Below are 22,333 nucleotides of genomic sequence, written 5' to 3'. Positions count from 1 at the left end.
AACTTACAGCCCATATAATAGTACATTATGCAACGAGCCTATAATGATAGTAATTAAGAAGCGAGTATGGATGTTTATGAAACGAGCGCAATCGAGTTTCATAATTTTCATACGAGCTTCTTAATTACCATTATAGGCGAGTTTCAAACGACTTTTTATGCTCGACCATATTTCTAACTTAAAATTATTCAGATGTATACATTTTGTTTGCATCTGACAACATCGGAAGTTACTTTGTTCTAGGTCGTGAATTCTGAGATGTGCGCAGACGCGAAATAATTTTTTTTTTCCGAGCAACTATAAAGTCATTGACCTTGATGTAATCCCGTTAAACTTTATATAACCTTGATTATTGAATTCGACATTGAAAAACGAGATGACAATTTGAATTTATTCGAATATTATTTACAATTAACACTAATTATTGTAGTAACAGAACATAACATTCTGCGACAGTATTGGATTTCCAGCCTCCTTGACTTTTCGCTAATTCTCTTTGGATTGCATATCCGAGAATAATCGATACTTGCGGTTTTATAACGGTACAAAGCTGACTTTACATTGGCTGAACACATGTAAGCTGAGTTGTCATTGGCTGAACACCTGTACTTTAATGAGTAGGTGTACTTTAATGACATGCATTAAAGGACTGCTACCAGGTGTATAATTACTACATTTCAATTCAAATCACCAACGATAAAGTTGTTTCAATTAAGTTCAAATGTACAATGACACAAGTTTCAATTCGAGATAATGACGACACATGTCTCAATATTCTATTCCAGTCAGCGGTGAAAAATGTGCGCCAAACAGCGGTTCTCCAATTGCCAAAGATAGCGGTGTCACATTTGCCAGAGGCTGCAGTGTCAGAGTTGGCAGAGGCAGCTATGTCGGTGTTCCCGCAGGCAGTGTCATCGGTGTCATCAGAACCAGCTCATCGGTATTTCCAGCTGCAGCTGTTTCGGTATTTCTAGCTGGAGCTGTCCGGTATTTCTAGCTGGAGCTGTCCGGTATTTCTAGCTGGAGCAGTCCGGTATTTCTAGCTGGAGCTGTCCGGTATTTCTAGCTGGAGCTGTCCGGTATTTCTAGCTGGAGCTGTCCGGTATTTCTAGCTGCAGCTGTCCGGTATTTCTAGCTGGAGCTGTCCGGTATTTCTAGCTGGAGCTGTCCGGTATTTCTAGCTGCATCTGTCCGGTATTTCTAGCTGGAGCTGACCGGTATTTCTACCTGCAGCTGTCCGGTATTTCTAGCTGCAGCTGTCCGGTAGTTCTAGCTACAGCTGTTTCGGTATTGCCAGAGGAATCTGCGTTACCAGATGCTCCGGTGCAGAGGTTGAAAAAAGCGGCAGTGTAAAAGTTGACACATGCGCCGAAGTAGCACTTGAGAGAAGAGAATCAGTAACAGTTCAGAGATCTGCAGAGTAAATCTTGAGAGAATGGGCGGAAAAACAGTTAAGAGACGCGGCGAACTAATATTTGAGAGAAGGGGCCGAGTAACAGTTCAGAAATGCTGCGGAGTAACATTTAAGGGATGTGGTGGAGTATCACTTCAGCATAAGGGGCTCAGTAAGAGTTCAAAGATACGGGGGAGAAAATCTACTGAGACGCGGCGGAGTAAAATCTGCGAAAAGCGGCGGACTAACAGTTTAGAGATGCGGCGAAGTTAAAGCTTTGAGAAGCTGCAGAATACAGTTGAGACATGGGGCGGAATAAAACCTGTGAGAAGGGGCGGAGTAACAGTAGAGACATGCGGCATGGTAAAAGCTGTGATAAGCAGCAGAGTAAAAGTTGAGACATGCAACGGTGTAAATGCTGTGAGAAGCGGCGGAGTATAATTTGAGACATCCGGCGGAGTAAAACTTGTGACAAGCGGCGGAGTGACAGTTGATTAATAGGGCGGTGTAAAAGCTGTGAGAAGCAGCAGATTACAATTGAGACATGCGGCGGAGTAAAACCTGTGAAAAGCGGCGGAGTGACAGTTGAGACATGCGGCGGAGTAAAACCTGTGAAAAGCGGCAGGATGACAGTTGAGACATATGGCGGAGTAAAACCTGTGAAAAGCGGCAGAGTGACAGTTGAGGCATACGGCGGAGTAAAACCTGTGAAAAACGGGAGAGTGAGAGTTGAGACATGCGGCGGAGTAAAACCTGTGAAAAGCGGCAGAGTGACAGTTGAGACATACGGCGGAGTAAAACCTGTGAAAAACGGGAGAGTGACAGTTGAGACATGCGGCGGAGTAAAACCTTTGAAAAGCGGCACAGTAACAGTTGACACGTACGGCGGAGTAAAACCTGTGAGAAGCGGCGAAGTATCAGTTGATACATGGAGCAGTGTAAAAGCTGTGAAAAGCGGCAGAATAACAGTTGAGAAATGCGGTGGAATAAAACCTGTGACAAACGGCGGAGTAACAGTTGAGATATGCGGCGGATTAAAGCCTGTGAGAAGCGGGGGAGTAACAGTTGATACATAGGACGGTGTAAAAGCTGTGAGAAGCGGCGGAGTAACAGTTGATACATAGGGCGGTGTAAAAGCTGTGAAAAGCGGCAGAATAACAGTTGACACATGAAGCGGAGTAATAGCTGTGACAAGCGGCGGAGCAACATTTGAGACATGCGGCGGAGAGAAAGCTGTGAGAAACGGTAGAGTAACAGTTGAGACTTGCGGCGGAGTAAAGCTGTGAAGAGCGGCGGAGTACCAGTTGAGACATGTGGCGTGGTAAAAGCTGTGATGAGCAGCACAGTAACTGTTGAGAAATGCGGCGGAGTAACTATTGAGACATGCGGCGGAGTAAAACCTGTGAGAAACGACGGAGTAACAATTGAGAAATGCGGCGCAGTAAAAGCTGTAACAAGCGGTGGAGTAACAGTTAAGAAACGCGGCGGATTAAAAACCGTGAGAAGCGGCGGAGTAACAGTTGAGACATGCGGCGGAGTAACAGTTGAGACATGCGGTGGAGTAAAACCTGTGAGATGCGACGGAGTAACAGTTGATACATAGGGCGGTGTAAAAGCTGTGAAAAGTGGCACAAAAACAGTCGAGACATGCGGCGGAGTAAAACCTGTGAGAAGCGTCGGAGTAAAAGTTGATAAATAGGGCGGTTTAAAAGCTGTGAGAAGCGGCAGAGTAACAGTTGAGACATGAGGCGGAGTAACAGTTGATACATAGGGCGATGTAAAACTGTGAAAAGCGGCAAAATAACAGTTGAGACATGCGGCGAAGAAAAACCTGTAAAAAGCGGCGGAGTAACAGTTGATACATTGGGCGGTGTAAAAGCTGTGAAAAGCGGCAAAATAACAGTTCAGACATGCTTCGGAGTAAAACCTGTGAGAAACGGCGGAGTAACAGTTGAGATATGCGGCTGAGTAAAACCTGTGAGAAGCGGCAGAAAAACAGATGATACATAGGGCAATGTAAAAGCTGTGAAAAGCGGCAAAATAACAGTTCAGACATGCTTCGGAGTAAAACCTGTGAGAAGCGGCGGAGTAACAGTTGAGACATGCGGCGGATTAAAGCTGTGATGAGCGGCGGATTACTAGTTGAGACATGCGGCGGAGTAAAATCTGTGATGAACGGCACAGTTACAGTTGTGACATACGGCGGAGCAATACTTCAGAGAAGGGGCTCAGTAAAACTTCAGCTATGCGACGGTGTAACACATTCAATAAATTAACGAGTTATTGGCAAACTTAATGTTCGCTATGAATTAATGAAATATTGAATCTTAAACTAAATTTTGCAGTGACTGTAATAAAATACTTATCGAATTAAAATACATGTTTATTAAATAATTATTGTGTTGAAAACTTCTTATTCTCCAATTCGAGGTCCACTCAGAGTTACACATATGGCGGACTTGGTCTTGGACATAAGACACATTCTGCAATATATGAATAAATTTACACGAGTTATCAATATTATAAAACAGTTTCAGAGTGCTTTATATGGAGACTTTAAACCCTGTAAACATTAATTAATCAAAAGCCAATATCAGGATGAGAACATGGAAGTTCCCCAAATGTTTTGTGATCTGTGTGATTTTAATTGAATCGGTCATTCCAGAAAGGGTATATCATGAAGAACGCGAAAATGAGTTAAGAGAGCCATTGCTTTCTCCAGACCTAGACACAAATTTCCATACGGAAATGGGACAAATTTGCCCATTCTCAACGCAAAGCAGAGTACCATAAGCAGTGCAGTCATCGCAGAAAGGGGACAAGTCAGCGACTTACCTTCTTTCTGCACTGACTGACGACGTGACGCAACTGAGTGCCGCGGATCTAATAAGTTACGCGCCCTTCAGCTGATAAGGAAAATTACAGATAAGCTAGAAGTAGTAAGTGACCCAGGGGAAGAAAGCTGTTTTATTAGTGGTAAATATAAACGCAATGAAATTAACTACTGCAGAAATTTAAATAAGAAAACTAAACTGAAGGCACTGAAACGTCAATTCCATTGGGAAGGCTGTAGCAGCCCGTACGACAGGAGAACAATGTGGGTAAGAAACTGATCTTTGTTTGTTTAGGTGCAACTTGGGGTCATCAATTTTCAACATTCACAATTTCGAAGACCATACGGCGCACTTCTATTCCTATCATGAAAGTATAGGCCACAAATCTTCAAATGAAGTGTGTTCCTTCTGAACCACATTGAAAATATCCCTTCTTCAGTCTGACAACTGTGCAGGGCAAAATAAAAATCATTCCTTAATTCCATTGTTGCTTGCACTGACCCAAATGGGGAGATTTAACAAAATCATTCATTATTTTCCACAACGAGGCCATTCATTTCTTCCCTGTCACCGCAACTTTGGTGTAGTAAAGGACACACTAAGGAAGATTGGGTATAAGTGCCAGACCAATACAATACCTTGATCCACCAGGCAGTCCACACCTGTGAAGTAAAGGTCAGAGCGTCTGGCCGCGAAACCAGGTGGCCCGGGTTCGAATCCCTGTCGGGGCAAGTTACCTGAATGGATGAATGAATGAATGAATGAATGAATGAATGAATGAATGAATGAATGAATGAATGAATGAATGAATGAATGAAATAGCCTTTGGATTTCCCGTGAAGTGCTATGACCTCCTAAAAAGGGGAGCTCTTTAGATATCATGCGGTGAGCTACCTAAGATGAGGTTTTTTTCCGGTTTTCCCTCAACCGAATACGAGCAAATGCTGGGTAACTTTGGGTGCTGGACCCCGGACTCATTTCACCGGCATTACCATCTTCACTTCATTCAGACACTAAATAACCTAGATGTTGATACAGCGTCGTAAAATAACCCAATAAAGTAAAATAAATCCACCAGGCAAACACAAACAACAGATTTTCTGTAGAATCAATTACTACTGATGATATTTTGAATTTTAAATATTGGTGGCCACAGATTTACAGGAAATCCACCTGGTCATTAGACACACTAAGAAAGAAATGGAAAGATGAGAATATGTTTTCTTCAGCACAATTCAGTGAATTTGTTCACTCTAAAGATGATCCAGGATGTGTGAGTGAATTGAGGAAACACAGATTCTGTATGAAAAAACCAGCTTCTGGACGCATAGTAATGCCTACACTAAAGCATACAATGGGAAAATTCGAGGGAAAAATTGTTCCGGGGCCGGGTATCGAACCCGGGACCTTTGGTTTAACGTACCAACGCTCTACCAACTGAGCTACCCGGGACCTCTACCCGACACCGATCTAATTCCTCCCTCTATATCCACATACCTCAAAGTGGGCTGACAACCGTCAAGCAACCAACTTGGAGTGCACACTAACTCCGTGTGACTTACATTGTGGTTTTCTGTTAACGAACAGCGACGTGTATTATGCAAATCAAGATTTCAGGTATAACTCCCTGTAAAGTTGATTTGAATAATTTCGAGGGAAAAATTGTTCCGGGGCCGGGTATCGAACCCGGGACCTTTGGTTTAACGTACCAACGCTCTACCAACTGAGCTACCCGGGAACTCTACCCGATACCGATCCAGTTCCTCCCTCTATATCCACATACCTCAAAGTGGGCTGACAACCGTCAAGCAACCAACTTCGAGTGCACACTAACTCCGTGTGACTTACATTGTGGTTTTCTGTTAACGAACAGTGACGTGTATTATGCAAATCAAGATTTCAGTATAACTCCCTGTAAAGTTGATTTGAATAATTTCGAGGGAAAAATTGTTCCGGGGCCGGGTACCAACGCTCTACCAACTGAGCTACCCGGGAACTCTACCCGACACCGATCCAATTCCTCCCTCTATATCCACATAACTCAAAGTGGGCTGACAACCGTCAAGCAACCAACTTCGAGTGCACACTAACTCCGTGTGACTTACATTGTGGTTTTCAGGTATAACTCCCTGTAAAGTTGATTTGAATAATTTCGAGGGAAAAATTGTTCCGGGGCCGGGTATCGAACCCGGGACCTTTTGTTTTTTGTAATCGTTTTTTTGCGCGAGCTATACATTACGACTGTAGTTTGTTCCATTGCATGCTAATTCGTGTCTTGTATCGCACGGTATTATTATTTCATTCGTAAACATATGTAGCGCGTTTAATTAGTTTCGAATTTTTCTCTTGCTACGTTCTTTATTTCCACAGCGATGTCCTCATTCGTTCATCTTCTTGGAAGAGACAGTACTTCCATCGGCTCGCAACACTCCCCCCTCGGTTGCCTACATACACACGTCAAAATAGACAGCAACGCCACCATTGGTTTTCGGTAATCGTTTCTTGCGTGAGCTATACCACTGCCACCGAGTGCTTGCCCACTTGCAGTGTAAATAAATACACTAAAAACCCGCTCGCATTTTCTTTTGTTTCAATATGGTCGAATGTGATTGCGCTTGGCTAATGATGTATTTTTTGTAGTGGGTTTTTTACGACGTTTTATCCACATGTAGGTTATTTAGCGTCTGAATGAAATGAAGGTGATAATGCCGGTGAAATGAGTCCAGAGTCCAGTTCCGAAAGTTACCAAGCAATTGCTCTTAATGGGTTGACGTAAACTCCCGAAAAAAATCTCAACCAGGATTTCAACCCGTGCCCGCTCGTTTCACGGTCAGGCAAGCTAACCGTTACTCCACACACAGCGGTGGACGCTAGTGATGTTTCTAGTCGCCCATGGTTCTGATGATAATTTTTTTCGTAAAATTGATAGGTATAAGCAATGTTATGAACACAATAATTAATTTTATGGGAGCTGAACATTTCTTTCGTAAAGACGAGCTATTTTCTCTGAACCAAAAATACAATACGATGAAAGAGTAATGGAACGGAGAAAAATTCTCTCCGGCGCCGGGACTTGAACCCGGGTTTTCAGCTCTAAGTGCTGATGCTTTATCCACTAAGCCAAACCGGATACAACTCCGACGCCGGTTAGAATCGTCTCAGATTAAGCTCCAACTCTTGGGTTCCATTACTCTTTCATCGTATGATGACGCAGAATATCTGCATGGAAATATCATATGTAGGTACTTCGGTACATTAAAATAATATATATGATATGCGTAAATCACTTCGTGATTTAAGACGGCGCTTATTCCGTCGGATCCCGGCCAACTAGTCACTCATATCGAGTGCACCTCAGCACATGTGTGGACTTCGGTCCTGCGTTCATAGACATCTATGACGTAGTGCAGAGGGCGGCCACTAAAGGGAACCCAAGAGTTGGAGCTTAATCTGAGACGATTCTAACCGGCGTCGGAATTGTATCCGGTGTGGCTTAGTGGATAAAGCATCAGCACGTAGAGCTGAAAACCCGGGTTCAAGTCCCGGCGCCGGGGAGAATTTTTCTCCGTTCCATTACTCTTTCATCGTATGATGACGCAGAATATCTGCATGGAAATATCATATGTACTTCGGTACATTAAAATAATATACAAAAATACAATGCCAATGCAGTAATAATTACGTAGCCTAGCGAGCGCTTGACGACGATTGCCACGAAATTTGATTTCGTGATTTCAGTGATATTTCCTATAGCACATCATATTTCTCCTTCATTTAGCTGTAATAACCAGATATATCATCTTATTAAATCTGTATTTTCTTCTAGTGCATTCAAAAGACCCACGTTATACTGCGTAAACCTTGCATTTGAAATAAAGCTTAAAGAATATAGTCGCGAATTTACTAGCGAAATTTCCATTGTCTTATTTCGGTACGGCCAGGTCACTAGTGGCGAGCATAGTCGGCGCAGCTATGCCGTCCGCCTTATCCAGTTGTTCCGAGAGATGAAATGAAGGAGAAGTGAAGTGTTGGAATGAAAGAGGGAAACAGAGTACCCCGAGAAAACCCTTATGCAACGTCTATTTTACCATTATACATTCCACGCAGACCGAACCCGGACCGTCTTCATGGAAGGCCAGTGCACTAGCACTGTAGCCACACATGCGGCACGAATAGGTGTTACACGTCCAGCTTCCATGCACGTCCACACTTACTGCAACTTCAACGCTCTGGATCCCTTGATTTTTCCTTGGAATAAACGACAAGTGGTGCAACTCAGTGCCCCTCGGTCCGTAACGCTCAGGTTGCGGGCTCACGCTACGCGCCGATGTTGCTAAGTATCGTTCGCTGTCCAGATAGGATCGCTGTTCATTGCAAGTCTGGACGCACCTTTAGGTGCTGCCAAGAACTCAAAAGGAGTACAGCAATGGCAAAGGAAGATTTAATAGAAAGATCTGCCGTTCTCTGGAGAAAGAAATAAGAATGAGGAGTGCTTTGTGTGGATTGTAGCATTGTGCAGTACAAATACATGGACATTATGACGAAGTGAAGAGAAGCGACTAGAAGCATTTCAAATGTGAGTTTGGAGAAGGATGGAGCATGTCAAATGTACAGTCACAATAAGAAACCAAGCTGTGTAGGAAAGAGTGGATGAAGAACGAATGATGCTGAAACTGAGCAAAAAGAGGAAAATGAATTGGTTGAGAAGAAACTGCCATCTGAAGGATGCACTGGAAGGAATGGTGAACGGGAGAAGAGTTCGGGGCAGAAGAAAATACAAGATGGTAAACGACATTAAGATATATGGATCAAATGAGGAGACAAAGAGGATGGCAGAAAATAGGAAATCTGGAGAATGCTGGATTTGCAGTGAAAGACAGACCTGCCCATGTGCAGTACACTATGAATGAACGAATTATTTTTCTTAGTTATTAGGTTTAAAGACATAGACAAATGAGTTACAATTCGTAAAGTGCTCACATTTAAATATAGCTCTACAGCAGTGGTCGGCATTACTTGACTCGCGTGTCAACCCCACATTAGGCCAGAGGGCGGAGGGGTAAGACTTGATCTGCGTCCCATTACTAATCACTTGTTCATTCAATGTTACGCAGTTTGGGTATACTCTCCCGCCAATCTTCCCCTTTGCTGTTTATGATGGCTGCACTTTATATGACGTAATCTTCGCTGACCACTGGTTACAGTACCCATCGAAATCATAAAATTTCACACACAACAGTTATCTGAACGTATTCAGTTAAGATAAAGTTAATCTTCAGGTTCTATACATGTTTTGACGCTATTTCCGGCTAATTTTCGGTAATATATACTGTACTTGTTGCCTACATTCTAATAAAATTGTCTTGTATTTCAAAATTTTAAATAAATATATGGGGATATTGTTACATGACAAATATATTTCATAGTCAGGTCCATACTCCACTTTTCATTCAATAAAATTCAGCATTTCACAATATTCTATCATATATTACTCTCTTACTTAACATAAAATTAATTATTTTTTATTTTATTACTTGCCACAACATAAGCATTTTTCTGCGAATTAGTAATAAAACTGTGAATTAAACTGATTCATGAATTTATACCAATCAATTGTTTGTCACGAATGAATATTCCATAATTAAGCTATCAGTCATATTTGTCAGTTTATTCTCCAAGAAACAACAAATTCAAGAAGAAAATCCTCCGAAATTAACGTCTATAATTAGCTAGTTGTGATGACACTTACAGTCAATTTACAAAGACGAAACAGTGATAAGTTTCTAACAAAGCAATGGTGATATGAGAACTAGCTATTTTTCACTTTATCAAAACTGTCACTTCGAACTGTAACAAACTAAAAGTAAGTTAAACTACACGGATTTGTGTGTGTCGTGTGTGTAAGAATTGACAAATGTTTCCATATCAATCATTCGTAATAATAAATATCTCACAATGCCGGCTGTTTCCATGGAAAGTTCAAGACAAACGTAAGCTGAGGCGTGAAGTTCTTGGAATACAATCAACCAAGATCGCTAATTTCGTATTATAGAAGGTGAGTTACCCGTCATCCCACTCAACTCTCTCCATGGGGCTACATTAGAGTTCCTCACATTATTAAATTCTAGTTACGATCGGGTATCGGTAAACCACCGCCGCCATCTTGACTTAGACCACGCGGATTACTCCGGTCCAACATTCTTCACCTTCCTAAACTACGAGTATTTTTAGGCTGATACTTCCTGTACTGCTCTCGGAAGGCTATGACTGTCTAGTCTCTATCCGTTACTTTTAAATTTGAAGGATCCACGGAAAAAACATGCTAATTCACTAATCTTAAATTTTACAGGGTAGCTTTTCCAATTCACTGCGGGCTGAAGCAGGAAGATGCATTGTCACCTCTACTTTTTAACTTTACTCTAGAATATGCCATTAGGAAAGTTCAGGATAACACAGAGGGTTTGGAATTGAAAGGGGTTACATCAGCTTCTTGTCTATGCGGATGACGTGAATATGTTACGAGAAAATCCACAAACGATTAGGGAAAAAACGGGAAGCAAGTAAAGGGATAGGTTAGGAAGTAAATCCCGAAAAGACTAAGTATATGATTATGTCAAGTGACCAGAATATTGTACGGAATGGAAATATAAAAATTGGAGATTTATCCTTCGAAGCGGTGGAAAAATTCAAATATCTTGGAGCAACAGTAACAAATATAAATGACATTCAGGAGGAAATTAAACGCAGAACAAATATGCGAAATGCCTGTTATTATTCGGTTCAGAAGATTTTGTCATCTGATCTGCTGTCTAAAAATCTGAAAGTTAGAATTTATAAAACAGTTATATTACAGTTTGTTCTATATGGTTGTGAAGTTTGGACTCTCACTTTGAGAGAGGAACAGAGATTAAGGGTATTTGAGAATAAGGTTCTTAGGAAAATATTTGGGGCTAAGAGGGATGAAGTTACAGGAGAATGGAGAACGTTACACAACGCAGAGCTGCACACATTGTATTCTTCAACTGACACAATTAGGAACATTAAATGGAGACGCTTGAGACGGGCACGGTATGTAGCACGTATGGGCGAATCCAGAAATGCATATAGAGTGTTAGTTGGGAGGCCGGAGGGAAAAATACCATTGGGGAGGCCGAGACGTAGATGGGAAGAAAATATTAAAATGGATTTGAGTGAGGTGGAATATGATGGTAGAGACTGGATTAATCTTGCTCATGATAGTTGTACTTGGGGATGTATTTCAGACCCGGCTGGCCCAGGCACCGTCAAGGTATATTTTTCGAGGAGTGTTGTCGCCAGGACACATTTTTTTTTCTTTTTCCAAAATTTGTATTTCATTCACATTTAAACATTTTCACAGTGAAATGTACTCCGCAGACCCAACAACATAGATTTGATTCCATACATTTTCGACTCACATTACGTAAGTATTCCTGCGTAAATGGTAGTCTGAAATTAATAAATATTTAGCAAATCAATATAAAATAAAATAATAAATATATATATAAATATCGCAAAAATTACAATGAATACTCTAAGAATACATTCAAATTTGTCTATACAGTAATAAAAATGTAAAGAAACCTCTACTAAAAAAAAATTAAAAAAAAAAGGTGGTGGCGGTGACGACATAAACAACCACCGATACTACCGAAATTTCAGAACCAGGGCACATTTTGCTTACAATACATCACTCGTTCTGCTATACCCCAGGCGGGCGCAGTGGTGACTCGACGGTCGTCCAATATCAAGACGACAAACGTTTACAAATTAAAAAATGCCGCAATAGTGGCAAGAAATTGATAAAAATATAAAAGCCTTCCGAATATATTTATACAGTTACGATATTTTCGTGCTATACTCAATCACGTGTTCACATCTCGGCATTCGAATTCTAACCTATACAAGTATTTCTTCTAAATCAACATATGACCATTACCTCCCTAATGGAACAAACACAACTCTTCTTGATACACCTATATTACAGTACAGAATGAAAGATCGGTTAAATAAACAGCTGTCCTAATATAATTCGAGAGTTATTTTAAGCCCGTAAAACTTACAGCCCATATAATAGTACATTATGCAACGAGCCTATAATGATAGTAATTAAGAAACGAGTATGGATGTTTCTGAAACTAGCGCAATCGAGTTTCATAATTTTCATACGAGTTTCTTAATTACCGTTATAGGCGAGTTTCAAACGACTTTTTATGCTCGACCATAATTCTAACTTAAAATTATTCAGATGTATACATTTTATTTGCATCTGACTACATCGGAAATTACTTTGTTCTAGGTCGTGAATTCTGAGATGTGCGGAGACGCGAAAGAATTCTTTTTTTTTCCAAGGAACAATAAAGTCATTGACCTTGATGTAATCCCGTTAAACTTTATATAACCTTGATTATTGAATTCCACATTGAAAAACGAGATGACAATTTGAATTTATTTGAATATTATCTACAATTAACACTAATTATTATAGTAACAGAACATAACATTCTGCGACAGTATTGGATTTCCAGCCTTCGTGACTTTTCGCTAATTCTCTTTCGATTGCATATCCGAGAATAATCGATACTTGCGGTTTTATAACGGTACAAAGCTGACTTTACATTGGCTGAACACCTGTAAGCTCAGTAGTCATTGGCTGAACACCTGTAATTTAATGAGTAGGTGTACTTTAATGACATGCATCAAAGGACTGCTACCAGGTGTATAATTATTACATTTCGGCATGGTCGAGCATTAAGTAACATGTTAACTACAAACTGTAGAACTTGAGGTGTCATTATTTCTAGTGGCTAATTCACTATTCCTGGTAGGTCTAATTTCTTTGTTCGAACTTATGCAAAAGCAGAGAGACAGATGTCGAAACAGCAGCAACAGAGATCTTGTATTTCGAGTCACCATCGAACATATGTTCCAATTCGAGTCAGTAGAGACAGATATTTCAATTCAAATCACCAACGATAAAGTTGTTTCAATTAAGTTCAAATGTACAATGACACAAGTTTCAATTCGAGATAGTGACGACACATGTTTCAATATTCTATTCCTTCTATTCCAGTCAGCGGTGAAAAATGTGCAACAAACAGCGGTTCACAATTGCCAGAGATAGCGGTGTCACATTTGCCAGAGGCTGCAGTGTCAGAGTTGGCAGAGGCAGCTGTGTCGGTGTTGCCGCAGGCAGTGTCATCGGTGTCATGAGAAGCAGCACTTTCGGTATTTCCAGCTGCAGCTGTTTCGGTATTTCTAGCTGCAGCTGTCCGGTATTTCTAGCTGGAGCTGTCCGGTATTTCTAGCTGGAGCTGTCCGGTATTTCTAGCTGCAGCTGTCCGGTATTTCTAGCTGGAGCTGTCCGGTATTTCTACCTGCAGCTGTCCGGTATTTCTACCTGCAGCTGTCCGGTATTTCTAGCTGCAGCAGTCCGGTATTTCTACCTGCAGCTGTCCGGTATTTCTAGCTGCGGCTGTCCGGTATTTCTACCTGCAGCAGTCCGGTATTTCTACCTGCACCTGTCCGGTATTTCTACCTGCAGCTGTTCGGTATTTCTACCTGCAGCTGTCCGGTATTTTTAGCTGCAGCTGTCCGGTATTGCCTGCTACAGCTGTTTCGGTATTGCCAGCTACAGCTGTTTCGGTATTGCCAGAGGCAGCGGCTTCTTTCTTGCCAGAGGCAACGGAATCTGCGTTACCAGATGCTCCGGTGCAGCGGTTGCCAGAAGCGGCAGTGTAAAACACTTAAGAGATGTGGTGGAGTATAACTTCAGCATAAGAGGCTCACTAAGAGTTCAGAGATGCGGAGGAGTAACTACTCAGAGAAGGGACTTTGTAATAGTTCAGAGATACGGGGGAGAAAGTCTACAGAGAAGCGGCGGAGTAAAATCTGCAAAAAGCGGCGGAGTAACAGTTTAGAGATGCGGCGAAGTTAAAGCTTTGAGAAGCTGCAGAGTAACAGTTGAGACATGGGGCGGAATAAACCCTGTGAGAAGCAGCGGAGTAACAGTTGAGACATGCGGCGGAGTAAAACCTGTGAAAAGCGGCAGAGTGACAGTTGAGACATCCGGCGGAGTAAAACCTGTGAAAAGCGGCAGAGTGACAGTTGAGACATACGGCGGAGTAAAACCTGTGAAAAGCGGCAGAGTGACAATTGAGACATACGGCGGAGTAAAACCTGTGGAAAGCGGCAGAGTGAAAGTTGAGACATACGGCGGAGTAAAACCTGTGAAAAGCGGCAGAGTGACAGTTGAGACATGCGGCGGAGTAAAACCTGTGAAAAGCGGCAGAGTAACAGTTGAGACATACGGCGGAGTAAAACCTGTGAAAAGCGGCAGAGTGACAGTTGAGACATACGGCGGAGTAAATCCTGTGAAAAGCGGCAGAGTGACAGTTGAGACATGCGGCGGAGTAAAACCTGTGAAAAGCGGCAGAGTGATAGTTGAGACATACGGCGGAGTAAAACCTGTGAGAAGCGGCGAAGTATCAGTTGATACATAGAGCGGTGTAAAAGCTGTGAAAAGCGGCAGAATAACAGTTGAGAAATGCGGTGGAATAAAACCTGTGAGGAACGGCGGAGTAAAAGTTGAGATATGCGGCGGATTAAAACCTGTGAGAAGCGGGGGAGTAACAGTTGATACATAGGACGGTGTAATAGCTGTGAGAAGCAGCGGAGTAACAGTTGATACATAGGGCGGTGTAAAAGCTGTGAAAAGCGGCAGAATAACAGTTGAGAAATGCGGTGGAATAAAACCTGTGAGGAACGGCGGAGTAAAAGTTGAGATATGCGGCGGATTAAAACCTGTGAGAAGCGGGGGAGTAACAGTTGATACATAGGACGGTGTAATAGCTGTGAGAAGCGGCGGAGTAACAGTTGATACATAGGGCGGTGTAAAAGCTGTGAAAAGCGGCAGAATAACAGTTGAGAAATGCGGTGGAATAAATCCTGTGGCAAACGGCGGAGTAACAGTTGAGATATGCGGCGGATTAAAGCCTGTGAGAAGCGGGGGAGTAACAGTTGATACATAGGACGGTGTAAAAGCTGTGAGAAGCGGCGGAGTAACAGTTGATACATAGGGCGGTGTAAAAGCTGTGAAAAGTGGCAGAAAAACAGTCGAGACATGCGACGGAGTAAAACCTGTGAGAAGCGTCGGAGAAAAAGTTGATAAACAGGCGGTTTAAAAGCTGTGAGAAGCGGCAGAGTAACAGTTGAGACATGCGGCGGAGTAACAGTTGATACATAGGGCGATGTAAAACTGTGAAAAGCGGCAAAATAACAGTTGAGACATGCGGCAAAGTAAAACCAGTAAAAAGCGGCGGAGTAACAGTTGATACATTGGGCGGTGTAAAAGCTGTGAAAAGCGGGAAAATAACAGTTGAGACATGCGGCGGAGTAAAACCTGTGAGAAACGGCGGAGTAACAGTTGAGATATGCGGCTGAGTAAAACCTGTGAGAAGCGGCAGAAAAACAGTTGATACATAGGGCGGTGTAAAAGCTGTGAAAAGTGGCAGAATTGCAGTTGAGACATGCGGCGGAGTAAAACGTGTGAAGAGCGGCAGAGTAACAGTTGATACATAGGGCGGTGTAAAAGCTTTGAAAACGGCAGAATAACAGTTGAGACATGCGGCGTAGTAAAACCTGTAAGTAACAGCGGAGTAACAGTTGAGACATGTAGCGGAGTAAAATCTGTGATGAGCGGCACAGTAACAGTTGAGACATGCGGTGGAGTAAAGCTGTGGTGAGCGGCGGATTACCAGTTGAGACATGCGGCGAAGTAAAGCTGTGATGAGCTGCGGATTACCAGTTGAGACATGCGGCGGAGTGAACGCTGTGTTTTGCGGCACAGTAAGAGTTGAGACATGCGGCGGAGTAAAGCTGTGATGAGCGGCGAATTACCAGGTGAGACATGCGACGAAGTAAAACCTGTGATGAGCGGCGGATTACCAGTTGAGACATGCGGCGGAGTAGACGCTGTGATGTGCGGCACAGTAACAGGTGAGACATGCGGCGGAGTAAAGCTGTGATGAGCGGCGGATTACCAGTTGAGACATGCGGCGGAATAAAAGCTGTGATGTGCGGCACAGTAACAGTTGAGACATGCGGCGGAGTAAACGCTGTGATTTGCGGCACAGTAACAGTTGATACATGCGGCGGAGTAAAGCTGTGATGAGCGGCGGATTACCAGTTGAGACATACGGCTGAGTAAAAGCTGTGATGAGCGGCTCAGTAACAGTTGAGACATGCGGCGGAGTAAAAGCTGTGATGAGCGGCGGATTACCAGTTGAGACATACGGCGGAGTAAAAGCTGTGATGAGTTGCTCAGTAACAGTTGAGACTTGCTGCGGAGGACCAGTTGAGACATGCGGCGGAGTAAAAGCTGTGATGAGCGGCACAGTAACAGTTGAGACATGCGGCGGAGTAAAAGCTGTGATGAGCGGCACAGTAACAGTTGAGACATGCGGCGGAGTAAAAGCTGTGATGAGCGGCACAGTAACAGTTGAGACATGCGGCGGAGTAAAAGCTGTGATGAGCGGCACAGTAACAGTTGAGACATGCGGCGGAGTAAAAGCTGTGATGAGCGGCACAGTAACAGTTGAGACATGCGGCGGAGTAAAAGCTGTGATGAGCGGCACAGTAACAGTTGAGACATGCGGCGGAGTAAAAGCTGTGATGAGCGGCACAGTAACAGTTGAGACATGCGGCGGAGTAAAAGCTGTGATGAGCGGCTCAGTAACATTTGAGACATGCTGCGGAGTACCAGTTGAGACATGTGGCGGAGTAAAAGCTGTGATGAGCGGCAGAGTAGCAGTTGAGACATGCGGCGGATTAAAGCTGTGATGAGCGGCGGATTACCAGTTGAGTCAGGCGGCGGAGTAAAATCTGTGATGAACGGCACAGTTACAGTTGTGACATACGGCGGAGTAATACTTCAGAGAAGGGGCTCAGTAAAACTTCAGCTATGCGACGGTGTAACACATTCAATAAATTAACGAGTTATTGGGAAACTTAATGTTCGCTATGAATTAATGAATTATTGAATCTTAAACTAAATTTTGCAGTGACTGTAATAAAATACTTATCGAATTAAAATACATGTTTATTCAACAATTATTCTGTTGAAAACTTCTTATTCTCCAATTCGAGGTCCACTCAGAGTTACACATATGGCGGACTTCGTCTTGGACATATGACACATTCTGCAATATATGAATAAATTTACAAGAGTTATCAATATTATAAAACAGTTTCAACCTCTGGTCATGAGTGCTTTATATGGAGACTTTAAAATCTGTAAACATTAATTAATCCAAAGCCAATATCAGGATGAGAACATGGAAGTTCCCCAAATGTTTTGTGAGCTGTGTGATTTTAATTGAATCGGTCATTCCAGAAACGGGATAACATGAAGAACGCGAAAATGAGTTAAGAGTGCCATTGCTTTCTCCAGACCTAGACACAAATTTCCATACGGAAATGGGACAAATTTGCCCATTCTCAACGCAAAGCAGAGTACCATAAGCAGTGCAATCATCGCAGAAAGGGGACAAGTCAGCGACTTACCTTCTTTCTGCACTGACTGACGACGTGACGCAACTGAGTGCCGCGGATCTAATAAGTTACGCTCCCATCAGCTGATAAGGAAAATGACAGATAAGCTAGAAGTAGTAAGTGACCCAGAGGAAGAAAGCTGTTTTATTAGTGGTAAATACAAACGCAATGAAATTAACTAATGCAGAAATGTAAATAAGAAAAGTAAACTGAAGGCACTGAAACGTCAATTCCATTGGGAAGGCTGTAGCAGCCCGTACGACAGGAGAACAATGTGGGTAAGAAACTGATCTTTGTTTGTTTAGGTGCAACTTGGGGTCATCAATTTTCAACATTCACAATTTCGAAGACCATACGGCGCACTTCTATTCCTATCATGAAAGTATAGGCCACAAATCTTCAAATGAAGTGTGTTCCTTCTGAACCACATTGAAAATATCCCTTCTTCAGTCTGACAACTGTGCAGGGCAAAATAAATATCATTCCTTAATTCCATTGTTGCTTGCACTGACCCAAATGGGGAGATTTAACAAAATCATTCATTATTTTCCACAACGAGGCCATTCATTTCTTCCCTGTCACCGCAACTTTGGTGTAGTAAAGGACACACTAAGGAAGATTGGGTATAAGTGCCAGACCAATACAATACCTTGATCCACCAGGCAGTCCACAACTGTGAAGTAACTTTCAGAGCGTCTGGCCGCGAAACCAGGTGGCCCGGGTTCGAATCCCTGTCGGGGCAAGTTACCTGAATGGATGAATGAACGAATGAATGAATGAATGAATGAATGAATGAATGAATGAAATAGCCTTTGGATTTCCCGTGAAGTGCTATGGCCTCCTAAAAAGGGGAGCTCTTTAGAGATTATGCGGTGAGCTACTTAAGATGAGGTTTTTTTCCGGCTTTCCCTCAACCGAATACGAGCAAATGCTGGGTAACTTTGTGTGCTGGACTCCGGACTCATTTCACCGGCATTACCACCTTCACTTCATTCAGACACTAAATAACCTAGATGTTGATACAGCGTCGTAAAATAACCCAATAAAGTAAAATAAATCCACCAGGCAAACACAAACAACAGATTTTCTGTAGAATCAATTACTACTGATGATATTTTGAATTTTAAATATTGGTGGCCACAGATTTACAGGAAATCCACCTGGTCATTAGACACACTAAGAAAGAAATGGAAAGATGAGAATATGTTTTCTTCAGCACAATTCAGTGAATTTGTTCACTCTAAAGATGATCCAGGATGTGTGAGTGAATTGAGGAAACACAGATTCTGTATGAAAAAACCAGCTTCTGGACGCATAGTTATGCCTACACTAAAGCATACAATGGGAAAATTCCCATTAATACGAAAAAAAAAAAACTTGGAGATGTATCGAAAGTGAGGCAATAAATTCCATTGGAACACACTTTCTATTAGGAAGAGATCCTGAACTGGCCATCTTGTGACAAGGAATCTACAAATGACGTGGCTTCCAATGTCTAACAATACACTCTATAACAATTGAAACAAATGATTTTGTGTAGTGTTTTAGTCTATTTTTATTGTGCTCTCCTATATGCAGTTTTTAAGTATTAGTTTAAAAGTAGAGTTTTGATTTAAAACTGTGATATAAAATCACATTTCTATAGTAGGAATAATGATTAAAATGCAAAAATAATTATGTAAATGTTGACAGTAACGTAGTAATTACACACAAAAACATCGTTATCATTGTAATTATTAACATTTAGTTTATTTTCAAATACTACATTAGCCCAAAATTGTAAATTATATATATATTTTTATATTTAACAATTCCTTGCAGAAAGATGACAACTCATGGTTCGATTAAACATCTTTAAACAAAAGTGCTTGAGATGTCAGATGTCTAACATGATGTATTATACTTCACTATTCACAAAGAAAGTAAGAAAAATATTTATAATTATTACTCCAGTATTGGAAGAAGAAAAGAGTTTTTATTGATTATCTCAAAAGTAAGATTATATGAATTGTCCCCTTTCTGCAATGACCGATTAGATTAAAGTTACGCTTAAGCATCAATGTTTACTGTCTGCTAAAGTAGTATCATTCATTCTCAATAAAGGGTTTCTGATAGTACATAATCCTTGCAGAACTTGGAGCGACAAAGTTTTACTGAGAATGACATTCTCAGTAGGGAAACAAAATGGAAAAACATGTATTCAAAACCTGTCTTTCTGTGTATTATTTGGGTTGCACCTAAGAAACCAACTTCATGAATATCTCTCATGAACGAATCCAGCCAACAGACACCCTGGCAATAGAGTAATTCTGCCTACAACATTGAGGATTGTCAATATTGGCACCGAAAGAATTCAAGGCTCTCCAGCAACGGGACATAAGGATAGAAATGTGCAGTATGTAATGGAATGCAATTGATGGCAAATATTTGTTGAAAATTTTTTATGTTACATAGTAACCAAAGTTATAATTTCTTCGAATGGGTTTATAACTACATTTTGGTCACCCTATTTTTTTATCAAGGTGAAACGTTTTACGCATTTCCCAACAATCCACTTTTATTTTATAGCGAATTATACATATTCATTTTTAGAGTTTATTTTCCATTAATATTTAACAGTCTTATTTCAAATAAAACTTTACAACCGAATAATAAGGTACTTTTTGTTTGTTGCAATAGCCTACATACAAAAGAAATATAAATGACACTCGGGAGGAAATTAAACGCAGAATAAATATGGGAAATGCCTGTTATTATTCCGTTTAGAAGCTTTTGTCATCCAGTCTGCTGTAAAAAAAAACCTGAAAGTAAGAATTTATACAACAGTTATATTACAGGTTGTTCTGTAAGGCTGTGAAAATTTGAGAAACAGATATTAAGGGTGCAAATCAAGATTTAAGGTATAACTCCCTGTAAAGTTGATTTGAATAAGTTCGAGGGAAAAATTGTTCCGGGGCCGGGTATCGAACCCGGGATCTTTGGTTTAACGTACCAACGCTCTACCAACTGAGCTACCGGGAACTCTACCCGACACCGATCTAATTCCTCCCTCTATATCCACATACCTCAAAGTGGGCTGACAACCGTCAAGCAACCAACTTGGAGTGCACACTAACTCCGTGTGACTTACATTGTGGTTTTCTGTTAACGAACAGTGACGTGTTTTATGCAAATCAAGATTTCAGGTATAACTCCCTGTAAAGTTGATTTGAATAATTTCGAGGGAAAAATTGTTCCGGGGCCGTGTATCGAACCCGGGACCTTTGGTTTAACGTACCAACGCTCTACCAACTGAGCTACCCGGGAACTCTACCCGATACCGATCCAGTTCCTCCCTCTATATCCACATACCTCAAAGTGGGCTGACAACCGTCAAGCAACCAACTTCGAGTGCACACTAACTCCGTGTGACTTACATTGTGGTTTTCTGTTAACGAACAGTGACGTGTATTATGCAAATCAAGATTTCAGGTATAACTCCCTGTAAAGTTGATTTGAATAATTTCGAGGGAAAAATTGTTCCGGGGCCGGGTATCGAACCCGGGACCTTTGGTTTAACGTACCAACGCTCTACCAACTGAGCTACCCGGGAACTCTACCCGACACCGATCCAATTCCTCCCTCTATATCCACATAACTCAAAATGGGCTGACAACCGTCAAGCAACCAACTTCGAGTGCACACTAACTCCGTGTGACTTACATTGTGGTTTTCAGGTATAACTCCCTGTAAAGTTGATTTTAATAATTTCGAGGGAAAAATTGTTCCGGGGCCGGATATCGAACCCGGGACCTTTTGTTTTTTGTAATCGTTTTTTTGCGCGAGCTATACATTACGACTGTAGTTTGTTCCATTGCATGCGAATTCGTGTCTTGTATCGCACGGTATTATTATTTCATTCGTAAACATATGTAGCGCGTTTAATTAGTTTCGAATTTTTCTCTTGCTACGTTCTTTATTTCCACAGCGATGTCCTCATTCGTTCATCTTCTTGGAAGAGACAGTACTTCCATCGGCTCGCAACACTCCCCCCTCGGTTGCCTACATACACACGTCAAAATAGACAGCAACGCCACCATTGGTTTTCGGTAATCGTTTCTTGCGTGAGCTATACCACTGCCACCGAGTGCTTGCCCACTTGCAGTGTAAATAAATACACTAAAAACCCGCTCGCATTTTCTTTTGTTTCAATATGGTCGAATGTGATTGCGCTTGGCTAATGATGTATTTTTTGTAGTGGGTTTTTTACGACGTTTTATCCACATGTAGGTTATTTAGCGTCTGAATGAAATGAAGGTGATAATGCCGGTGAAATGAGTCCAGAGTCCAGTTCCGAAAGTTACCAAGCAATTGCTCTTAATGGGTTGACGTAAACTCCCGAAAAAAATCTCAACCAGGATTTCAACCCGTGCCCGCTCGTTTCACGGTCAGGCAAGCTAACCGTTACTCCACACACAGCGGTGGACGCTAGTGATGTTTCTAGTCGCCCATGGTTCTGATGATAATTTTTTTCGTAAAATTGATAGGTATAAGCAAT

The 22,333-nt window shown here is 41.7% G+C and overlaps 3 non-coding genes across 3 annotated transcripts; all 3 read right to left on the bottom strand.

Moving 5' to 3' along the window:
- Positions 1 to 5,606: 5,606 nt before the first annotated feature.
- TRNAN-GUU (transfer RNA asparagine (anticodon GUU)) lies at positions 5,607 to 5,679 on the bottom strand. The gene has a single exon. It is a non-coding gene; the product is annotated as a tRNA-Asn (tRNA).
- A 213-nt stretch (positions 5,680 to 5,892) lies between these two features.
- TRNAN-GUU (transfer RNA asparagine (anticodon GUU)) lies at positions 5,893 to 5,965 on the bottom strand. Its single transcript has one exon. It is a non-coding gene; the product is annotated as a tRNA-Asn (tRNA).
- Positions 5,966 to 21,315: 15,350 nt separating this feature from the next.
- On the bottom strand, positions 21,316 to 21,388 carry TRNAN-GUU (transfer RNA asparagine (anticodon GUU)). The gene has a single exon. It is a non-coding gene; the product is annotated as a tRNA-Asn (tRNA).
- Positions 21,389 to 22,333: the final 945 nt, after the last annotated feature.

This window comes from Periplaneta americana, chromosome 7 (assembly GCF_040183065.1).
Source record: "Periplaneta americana isolate PAMFEO1 chromosome 7, P.americana_PAMFEO1_priV1, whole genome shotgun sequence".
Classification (NCBI taxonomy): Eukaryota; Metazoa; Arthropoda; class Insecta; order Blattodea; family Blattidae; genus Periplaneta; species Periplaneta americana.
The sequence above is the reverse complement of the archived record's forward strand: the minus strand, read 5'-3'. Positions and strand labels throughout refer to the sequence as shown.